This window comes from Panthera pardus, unplaced genomic scaffold (genome assembly GCF_024362965.1).
Source record: "Panthera pardus isolate Hobbes unplaced genomic scaffold, ASM2436296v1 HiC_scaffold_16, whole genome shotgun sequence".
NCBI lineage: Eukaryota > Metazoa > Chordata > Mammalia > Carnivora > Felidae > Panthera > Panthera pardus.
In genome coordinates, this window is record NW_026526721.1 from 24460923 (window position 1) to 24472018 (window position 11096).

At 33.1% G+C, this 11096-nt stretch overlaps 1 non-coding gene across 1 annotated transcript; it reads right to left on the reverse strand.

Moving 5' to 3' along the window:
* Positions 1-10406: 10406 nt before the first annotated feature.
* On the reverse strand, positions 10407-10513 carry LOC128777445 (U6 spliceosomal RNA). The gene has a single exon (XR_008422705.1). It is a non-coding gene; the product is annotated as a U6 spliceosomal RNA (small nuclear RNA).
* Positions 10514-11096: the final 583 nt, after the last annotated feature.

Below are 11096 nucleotides of genomic sequence, written 5' to 3' on the forward strand. Positions count from 1 at the left end.
CTGGTAAACTCAAACTATCAAGTTAGTTGAGGAAAATCTAACTTGTATAGAATATAAGCTCATTTTGTATAGAATATAAGCTCATTTTGTATAGAATATAAGCTCATTAATGAACCACAAGCAGTAGCAAGACATTTCAAACAGGTGAAAGTGATATACAGTAGACATATATACATTTTTTTGTGAGGAGTTGGAAGAATAAGAACATGGCAACAATAACATAGTTTACAGCAAGTGTTTTTATTTTCCTTGCCCAGATAGAACATGTTGATTTTGTTTGCTATTTCTTTTGGAATTCTATTATTTTTACTAAGGGAAGCCGAAGTTTACTTTTAATATAAATAGCTGTCACACTTTTAGGCATCCCTACTGTGCCTTATAACTGGCATATATAAATGCAGTGTCTTAGATGTATTCCTACTAATGTATTTTTGTTTTTGTTTACATTTTGTCACAGCAGAGAAACTTCCAAGTGGATTTGTTATGGGGAATATTTGTGCATTATCAGTTGTGGGTAACTTTGTGATATTTTTGGCTCAATGATTATGAAATATACTAACTTTAATCTAGATTGATGACTGCTATTTATGTTAAGTAAGAAAATGTGTTTATATACAAAATTTTTCATTACTATTGGAATGTAACAGCTCCAGGTGGTAGCTATACATTTCTTAAAAATTTCTTATACATTTCTTAAAAAAGGATCTGACCACAAATGGTGCCAGAAAAACTGGATATCTGCATGCAAAGGAATGAAACTAAATAAACATTTACCTCATACCATACACAAAATTCATTCAAAATGTATCATAGACTTAAATGTGGGAGCTAAAACTATAAAATTCTTAGAAGAAAATATAAAAGTAGAGCTTTGGCCTAGGATAAGACAATGGTTTCTTAGAAATTACACCAAAAACATAAGGCAAAAGAAAAAGAGATCAATTAGACCTCATTAAAGTTAAAGCTTTTATTCTACAAAGGACACCATCAAGAAACTGAAAAGACAGCTCACAGAATGGGAGAAAATATTTGCAAATTATATATCTGGTAAAGGACTCGTATTCCAGAATATATAATGAGCAGCTCAAAACTAAAAAAAAAAAAAAAAAAGAGATAAAAAATTTGAAAAATGGGCACAATATTTGAATATACACATCAACAAAGAAGATATGCAAATTGAAAACAAGCACATGGAAAACATTTTCAGCATCATTAGTCTTATAGAAATTAAAATCTAAACCCTGAGAGACCACTTTGTATCCACTAAGAGGGCAAAAATTAAAAAGATAGAAAACAACAAGTGTTGGTGTGCCTGGGTGGCTCAGTCTGTTAAATGTCGAACTCGTGATTTCGGCTCAGGCAATGGTCTTGTAGTTTATGACTCCAAGCCCCATATCAGGCTCTGTGCTGACAGTGTGGACCCTGCTTGGGATTCTCTCTCCCCCTCTCTCTCTGCCCCTCCCCAACTCTCTGTGTCTCTCAAAATAAATAAATAGACTTTTCAAAAAATTAAGAAAAGAAAAGGAAAGAGAAAAGAAAAGAATGTGAGAACAAAGTGGAAAATTGGAAACCTAATACATTGTGGGGGAAATTGTAAAATAGTGCAGCCACTCTGGAAAACAGTTGGGCAGTTTCACAAAACGCTAAATATAGAGTTACCAGATGATTTGACAATTTCACTTATATATATAGATCCTCTCAAATTGAAAACATATGTCCACACAAAAAGTTTTACATGGATGTTTATAGCTGCACCATTCAAAATAGCCAAAAAGTGGGAACAACTCAACTGTCCATAAACTGATAAGTGGATAGGCAAGATATCACATACCAATACGATTATTATTTAATTATGAAAAGAAATGAATTACTGATATATTCTACAACTTGAAAACATTTTGCTGATTGAAAGAAGCCAGTCACACAAGTGTGCATATGGTTATCATTCCATTTATATGAAATGTCCAGAATAGGCCAACCCATAGAGTCAGAAAGTAGATTAGTGATTGTCTGGGGGATGGATAGAGGTAAGAATGCTGAGTTACTACTAATGAGTAGGAAATTTCTTTTGGAGGCTGTGAAAATGTTCTAAAATTAGCCAGTGAGATGATTTATGGTATGTAAATTATATCTCAGCAAAGACATTATTTAAAAAATATTTTAAAAAATTATTAAAAATTTCTTTCAAATGTTTACAAATATAATCTAGACCACAGGTCAGAAAACTTTTTGTAATGGGCCAGAGGATAAATATTTTAGGCTTTGTCAGCTACCTATAGTCTATGTCACATATTTTTCTTTTTTATGTATTTATTTTTTGCACAAAACCTTAACAATGGAAAACGATTCTTACCTAAAATAGTCTCTAGTACAGATTTGACCTATTGAGCTGTAGTTTTCCTACTCTTGGTCTAGACCATTAGTTCTCAAATTTGTTTTCAAATCACCTAGAAACTTAAAAGTGTAAGTGCCTGAACTCTATCTAGATGTTCTGAAGCAAAATGTAAAGAAATAGACCTTGGGAACCTTTATATTTAACAGCATTCCTATAGGTTCTTAAGGACAGATGTACATAAAAAGACTAGAAATATCTAACCTATTTGTTATAATAACTATATTCCTGATGGCTGAAATTACCTATCAGTGCAGCTCATGTTTCTATCCCTGAAGAGTGACACAACTAATATTAGAATTAGTTGCTGCCCATGTTCCATAACAGAAAATAATTACTCTTTACATCAAAAGATATCAGTATATTTGTCTTTAATATTTTTATTTATTATAGTGAAGACCACATTTTCCTGAAAATTTTCTTTGCAATTATATTAGCATTTCTCAAAGTGTGTATTAGAGCTAGTCCTATGAAGTGTTGCAAATAAGTTTAGAAAATGTTAAATATGACATCTTCAATGGAAAATGTGCCATATCCATTAACAAATTAGAATATTTTAGTTCTTTTGTATAAAGAAATCTACTTCACTGTAACACAGTGTTTCCTACACGTTTTCCCCCTCACTCTTCAGCATCTCCCTCTTTTTTTTTTTAGATACTTGTGTCAGAATCTGATACTTTGAAAACTCTTATTAGTTACTTTATTAGGGATACTCTATCCTGAGCTATCATTAGCAGCTATAAATACTATTAAGACAAAATCTGTCAAATTAGTATTCATGCAGGTATCTGCTGAAAAACAAGAAAAGACTAATAGGGAAAAGGCACATTTATAAAAATAAAAAATATGAATATTAATCTTCTAAGATAGAGCCAGTTCATTTATATCTCAACAGGAATCTATGAATTTGAGAGAAAACTAACTATTTTCTGCATCATTGAACAAGGAAATTTTCTTCATCAAGAAAATAATATGAAACTGAAATCTTAGTATATCTCATCTTTTTAAAACAAAACTCAATCAGTAAAATTCTCTCAGGGATCATTCTCTATAAAGAGTGTTGCTGCTTGGATACTTCCAGTTTCAGATAAAAATAATAGAGAAATTATATTTAAATTTAGAAATATGCAAGCCATGAAACAATCTATGGACACTGCTATAAAACTGAAATAAATGTCTTAGAATATTCAGAGGCAATATTTAAATCTCCAGAACAGCTCTAAAGTAATAAGAAACATATTTCAACACTTATTTTAAGACATGAAAAACAGAGAAAAGTCTCTGTCATTTTTATGTAGTGCAATTATTTCACTGAATAGTCTCACATTGGGAAAATAATGGCAAAAGTTTTTTGTTTTTGAGATTTATTAATTGAAATAACAAATATTTCAAATCAGATGCTTTGTGAAACATAATTCACTAGAGTTAAATTACTATTTAATAATGTAATTAATGTAAACTTACATGGAAAGTTAACATGAAATAAACATAGAGGACCATATAGAAATAGAAACTCGACTGACATATGTTTTATTTTTTTTTAATTTTTTTAAGTTTATTTATTTATTCTGAGAGAGAGACACAGACAGCATGAGCAGGGTAGGGGCAGAGAGAGAAGAGAGAGAATCCGAAGAAGGCTCGTGCTGTCAGTACAGAGCTGGATGTGGGGATTGAACTCACAAGCCATGAGATCATGACCCGAATCAAAGCCAAGAGTTAGATGCTCAACTGACTTAGCCACCAGGCACCCCAATGACATATATTTTAGAATTACTAGTCATTTTTAAAATTAATACAGAAATAGTAGTGAAATAGATATTATATATTCTTAGAACATTTAGATTGTAATTATCCCTTTTTGCAAAGTTATTGAAAACCTGAATCTTCATAACTGATTTGCATTACGCATTTAAAGAACGATACAGGATAAAGAAGTTTCTAAATGAAATTTCTTCTCCTCTATTTGCTAGTTTTCACAGGCATCTATTGATTCTTTGAGAGTTAGATTAAAACATTTACAGGGCCATATCTCAGTTTTTGTTTTCACGTTCCTATGGTAAGTAGCATATAATTTACTCCATAAATATGATTTAAGTAGTTTTTGACAATATGGAAGACTAACATGGGCTTCTGGCTTTTCCTCCTTTACCTGCATCTAAAAAATCAAAAGTATAAAGAAATGAAAAAGAATTGAAAACCTTCTTATGACTTTCTCATGGCTAGTTAGTACAAATGGCACTGGGCTGGTGGTAGGGTGGGTTCCAAAGACTCTAGGGAAGAGAAGGGTTGAGATCCAGGGAGCAAGTATAGATTGTAAAAATATTTGCCTGTCCTAAGCCTAGTTTAAGGGAGAAATAAGCAAAAGCAGAGCTCTAGGGACCTGGGCCCTGCCAGGGGTGAAGTGTGCAAAGAGGTTTAGTAATGCCTGCTAGAATCTAAGCCTACCTTCCCCTATTTCTTACTTCAAGATTAGAGTATTATATTTAAAGTAGAAAGTTTTGGAAAGAGAAAGTTTCTTAGTCAGACCTACCAGTAGAGAGCCTGAATGACAAAGCTTTCTAATGCCTGGGAACAAGGAAAGAGCATGAAGCCCAGATTGATGTCAGAAGCTCTATACTATGAATTTCTTGTTCTATGGCCTCTATACCCCACATTCGGTAGGGAAGGAAGAACCATAGATATAGTCTGGATTTTAGCTTCTGCCCTTGAGCACATATTACCAGTAAATAACTCCATGATAATATAACACTTTAAGCTGTATATACTGGCTACCTACAATAAATTAAAAAAAAAAAGGAACCAAGAATAAAAGTAAAGTAGTCATGATTTAAAATATTCAGATATAAATAATATGGAGCACAAAATACTAAATATGAAAAGTATGAATTATATTACAAACATAATAGATAAAATAACAGAATAATTAACCCAAAAGACAGAGGACATTTCATCTGACCATACTTGTATTAATTTTAAAATTAATTAAGAAATTACGCATTAAAAATTAAAATTAATTATTAGAATATGTAGAAACCAGGCTAGTTCACAGTCAAAAAACAAATCTATGTTTATGGTGTGTGAAGAATGACTGACAAAAACATAAGGTTATTTTCAGGTGATAGAAAAGCTCTACCAAGTAAATGTACATTTACTATATTTACATTTTACCTCATAAAATACAAGTATTAAAAAACTCAAATAATTCCATACCAGAATTGATAAAGAGGTCATTAGAGATTCAAAGGTAAAAGTAAAGACATTACCCAAATTGCTTCCAAGGCACAAGGAGAGGGAAATATAAATGGGAGCTCATAAGGAATGACAGACGGAGAATCTAACATATGTCTAATTGGACTTACAGAAGGAAGAATGAAAGAATGGGAAGGAGGTGACACTAGAAAAAAAAATATTTCAGAGCAGATGAAAACCTTCAATTCAAATAACAAGAATATAAATCCCAACTAAAGTAATCCAAGGTATCTATACAAAGGTGTAATTTGACTATGAAAGAATATAGAAAGGTGTTAAAGAGAAAAAAAAAATTATGTTTAAAGGTAAGTTATACTAACTTCTAGAAATAAAAAATAAAATCCAGGAAACAATGGAATTTTATCTTCTGTGGTGAAAGTGTATAAATTCCTAGCATGAATTCTTTATTCAATACAAACATATGTTAATAACGTTAGAAAAAAATAGGCATTTTTACCAAAGTAGCATTTGCTCTCAGCAAATTCTCACTAAATGTAAATAAATTAATTAGTGAATTAAATGAGAAAATAAAATAAAACAAGGAATGTTATTTCAGTTGGGAAGTCAGTTGAAGAACTAAAGGAAACAAGTTATACAGTTACCATAAATAATCACTTTGTAAATTGGCAATAATAGTCATTTTGATGTTTAAGAAATTTAAGCTAAAATTAAAATATACAGTAATAGTACATGCAAGTACAAGAGGGGAATGAAATTTAAGTGTTTTGCTTTGTATTTGCTAATCAAAAAGTGAGTAGAGATACTAGCTGACCCATAATCACTGATCCACAAATGACCATCAGTGACCCATAGTCACTGATCCACAAATATCAAAATAAAAAAGCTCTGAAAACACATATGAAAAAAATGGTATTAACTCATTTGGTGCCAAATCCTGAGCTGAACTGAAAAGAAATTTAATAACAATTTTCATTTCTCTAATTGCCAATTCTAGTTGAATTACTATTAGTTTCACAACATATTAATAGATTTTACTTTATTTTACAATTATTACCTCACTCAAGAGAGATTAGAGTCTATCTGAATTTAGCTGATGTTCACCAGCACTGTTTTTGTTTCATTTATTAAACTGGGTGCCTCATCCAATTCTGGGCTTGGGTATAGGATTGGGATCAGCATAAACAGACAAACAATGCTGGAGGAAAGAAAAAACAATAAAGCTTTTGATAATCAAAATTAAGATCTGGAGGATGATCAACCACATGCCTACACAGAATATTTGAGCTCTGGAGATGCTCGAGAGGCCAGAGACCTAGACTGAGTTACAGTTTTTTTAAAAGGAGATTAAAATTCCCTGCATTGTCACTGTGCTCAAGGAACAAAGCATATAACTAGTCTTTGCTTACAGATGTATCTTGAAGATTTATTTCTCACTGGGGTAGGAGAACAGAAACACAAACTAGGGAACTGTTTAAGAATAATGATGAATATTCTGCAGTCTTTTAAGGGTGAAGCCACAAAAACCTGACAAAGTCTCAATCAAAAGCCTAAGAGCCCATGCTCAACAGACAGGAATGAAGCAGAGAGATTCCAAGTATCTTCAAATTTCCATCTAGGTGTGTTCATGTTTGGATTGAAATGATATCCTTGTGCTATCTGTATAACAGAGGAGTGAGAGAATCTTTCCTGGTAAAAAAAGAAAAAAACGCGTTCTGGATTCTCTACAGTGACTTTATTTTTCTTAAGGATTTTTAAAGTTTATTTATTTATTTTTGAGAGAGAGAGAGAGAGAGAGAGAGGTAAAGAAAGAGAAAGCACGAGTGGAAGAGGGGCAGAAAGAGAGGGAGAGAGAATCCTAAGCAGGCTCTGTGCTGTTGGAGCAGGGCCTGATGCTGGGCTTGATCTCACAAACCATGAGATCACGACCTGAGCCAAATCAAGAGTCGGATGCTTAACCCACTGAGCCACCCAGGTGCCCCTATTGTAACTTTAAGTTTACAGTTTAGCATCCATAAAAACTACTAGACATTCAAATAGACCAAAATGACAAATATTGTAGAGAAAATTTACAGTAAGAGCAAATGTGAAAATGGTTAAGAGTTTTGAGTTAGCAAAAAAATGGATAAAACTGTGCCTTATACAGTGAAAAAGATATATGAAATTAAGGTGAAAATAGATAAAAAGAAGAATTTTACAAGAAATTTGGCAACTTTAGAATAAGCATCTTTAGCCACATTCTATAATGGAAGAATTCAATATTAGAAATTAGCTAAAGATCAGAAAAAAATTAAAGATCAAAAAAATATAAAATGAACTTTAGGTTTTGGTGGAGTTGGAACTTCTGGAACACTTATCCATTGTGGTGGGAATATAAACTAGCACTACCTGGCATATTCTAACTGTCTCCTATCTCATGACCTAGAAATTCAACTTTAACACAAGATATATAACTTAGTATTGGAAGAGTTCCAAATATGCTCATAGACATGCATTGTTTATAAAGGCATAAAACTAAAAACAGGTTATAAGTCATGAAATGGAAATCACAAAAATAAAAGAGATAAATGCATTGTTATATGCTCATTCAACAAATTTGAACAGGTTGAATGGATGAATGGAATGAGAAAGCTTAGCATATATCTTACGTTAAAAGCCTTTCAAGCAGAAGGAATAGCTAAAGTAAAGGTAAAAAATGTGCACTTGATATATTGAGGATCTACAAAGTAGCCAGAGAATTACAGCAGAGTAGGAGGGGTGAAAAGGTAGAAGGGCAGGTCAAAGAGGTAATGAAGAAGAGAAAGTTCATATAAATCTATGTGGTTATTCTCAGAAGGGATTCCACTGCATAGTTTTGAGCAATACTGTGGAATTATCTGATTTAAGTTTTAGCAGGATCATTTCAAGACAAAGTTATAGTAGGATAATTTACAAGCATGTAAATATGTTTCCAATGAAATTATTTCTATAGCAATGCAACAATTTTGGTAGGAGATAATAGAAACAACGCAGAGTAGAGGCCTACAACGGTGACATTGAAAAGATGGTCAAATTATGAATGAAGTTGATTAACAAATATGCAATATGAAGACTTCAAATGGATCAAGATATTTAGGCTTATTATCATCCTATTTTCTGAACAAATAAACTCTTGAAGGGTCAAGGACTGAGCACTTGTACATTTCCTGCACACATATCAATCTGCTGTGCATTTTTTTTTTGATCAGGTGAATCACACCAAAACAACAAAGTAGGGACCCCAGCTCCTTCCATTAAATGATTCTGCCCTCTTTACACATGGTCTGAGGATTGTCTCTACACCAGCCACCAGAACACAATAGGTCATAGCAGATTTTTTTTTTAATTTTTTTTTTAACATTTATTTATTATTGAGACAGAGAGAGACAGAGCATGAACAGGGGAGGGGCAGAGAGAGAGGGAGACACAGAATCTGAAACAGGCTCCAGGCTCTGAGCTGTCAGCACAGAGCCGGACGCGGGGCTCGAACTCACGGACCGCGAGATCGTGACCTGAGCCGAAGTCGGACACTCAACCGACCAAGCCACCCAGGCGCCCTGGTCATAGCAGATTTTGAGTGGTATTTATTTTCAGTCAAGGACGTACTGTGATATACATCACTTTTACACATATTCTCATGGCTAGAATTAGTAACATGTTCTCATCTAACACAGTAGAAATTGGGAAAAAATATCAAAAAAAAAAAAAAAAAGGAATGAGCTTTGTTTGTCACCTTGTTACTGACTGAATAAAAGTGTAATTTACTGAGAAGAATGCAGATGGAACTCATCTTTTGTGGGAAGAAATTGGGAATTCCACTTTAGATATGTGAAGCTGTGGAAACATTTCAATATTTTGGTTGCCTGAGTGGAGATATTGATAAGGTACATGCATGTGTGAATCTGTACGTCAAGGAGCAACCTAGCCAGCTCATTAAATTGGGGCATAGCTGGAACACAAATGATACTTTAAATCACCTACAGAGTGAGCAGTAGAAGAGACAGGAACTGAGGATGACATCCTGATATGCTTTCATGTTTCAATCTAAGAAAATGAGGGTAAATCAACAAACAAGTCTGTGATAAGGAGAGGTTGGTGAGGTCATGCCAACTCCCCCCCTTCTTTTAATTTTGTCAGTGAAATGAAAAGCAATGTCATGTGTTGAGATTCAGATTCAAGGAGGAAGCATCAGAAGAGAGGAGTCTGAATAGAAAACAAAAAAGGAAGTGGACTTGTGGAAATACAATAGGATTGGTAGGCATCAGTAAGGGCATAATTGATGTTAGAGTTTCTAGATTTAAAGTAAGACTAGGGGCACCTGGGTGGCTCGGTTGGTTAAGCCTCTGACTTCACCTCAGGTCATGATCTCATGGCTCATGAGTTCAAGCCCTGCATCAGGCTCTGTGCTGACAGCTCAGAGCCTGGAGCCGGCTTCAGATTCTGTGTTTCCCTCTCTCTCTGCCCCTCCCCTGCTTGTGCTCTGTCTCTCTCTCCTTCAAAAATAAATACACATTAAAACATTTTTTTAAAAAATAAAGTAAGACTATTGAAGGTTTCATATTTGCTTTACCATCCACATTTGGCTGTCCTACTGTAGACATGAATTGGGCTTTTTCAGACTTGCATCATGAAGATAGTGCTTTGTGGTAAATGAGGTTTTTATAATGTAAGTAAGGTTTCATAATGATGAAATATGGGGTGTAAGTAGTAAGAAGACAATTTAGATGTTGAAGGGTCTTAACTTTTAAGTAGGGGATAGGATGTTGAAAGAATGAATGTGGAGGACAATAAAAGGATGATAGGATTGATAAAGTGTGGGTGCCATCCTTACACAGGGCCATGCTAATCTTCTCTGTATCATTCCAATTTTAGTATATGTGCTGCTGAAGTGAGCACAGGATGAGAAGGTTTAAAACTTTATTGCTATACATAAATGATGATGAGTAAATAAAAAATTATACTTTCTTCATGATGAAATTATTTAACATTATGATATTTTATTTCTTTCCACATTGATCAATAGATTAAATGTAATCCTTATTACAGTAATAGGAAGATTTTACTGAGGACCTCAACAATTTACCTGAGAAATTTTATAGATGTGTAAAGTTCATGAATAATGATTATCACAAAATAATAGTAAAAACAATATAGTCCTGTCGGTGACATTAACAATGAACCAGTATTGAAAGTTCAGTACTAGATAAATGTACATATAAGAAATTTTAACATGGTAAAAGTGATACCACATGTCAGTGGGAAACAGATGAATTTTTACTAAATCATTTGGGAAGAAAAGTTATCATTTAGGACAAAAATTATTTACAGAAAACTAGGGCTAAACATTTATGCTATGTTATATACAAAACATACACCCCACTGACTGTCAAAATGTGAAGGAAAAAACTGTTAGTGTAATCAAAGAAAATTCAGACAATTAATTATTACGTAAGGATAGAGATTCATGTATTAAACAAAT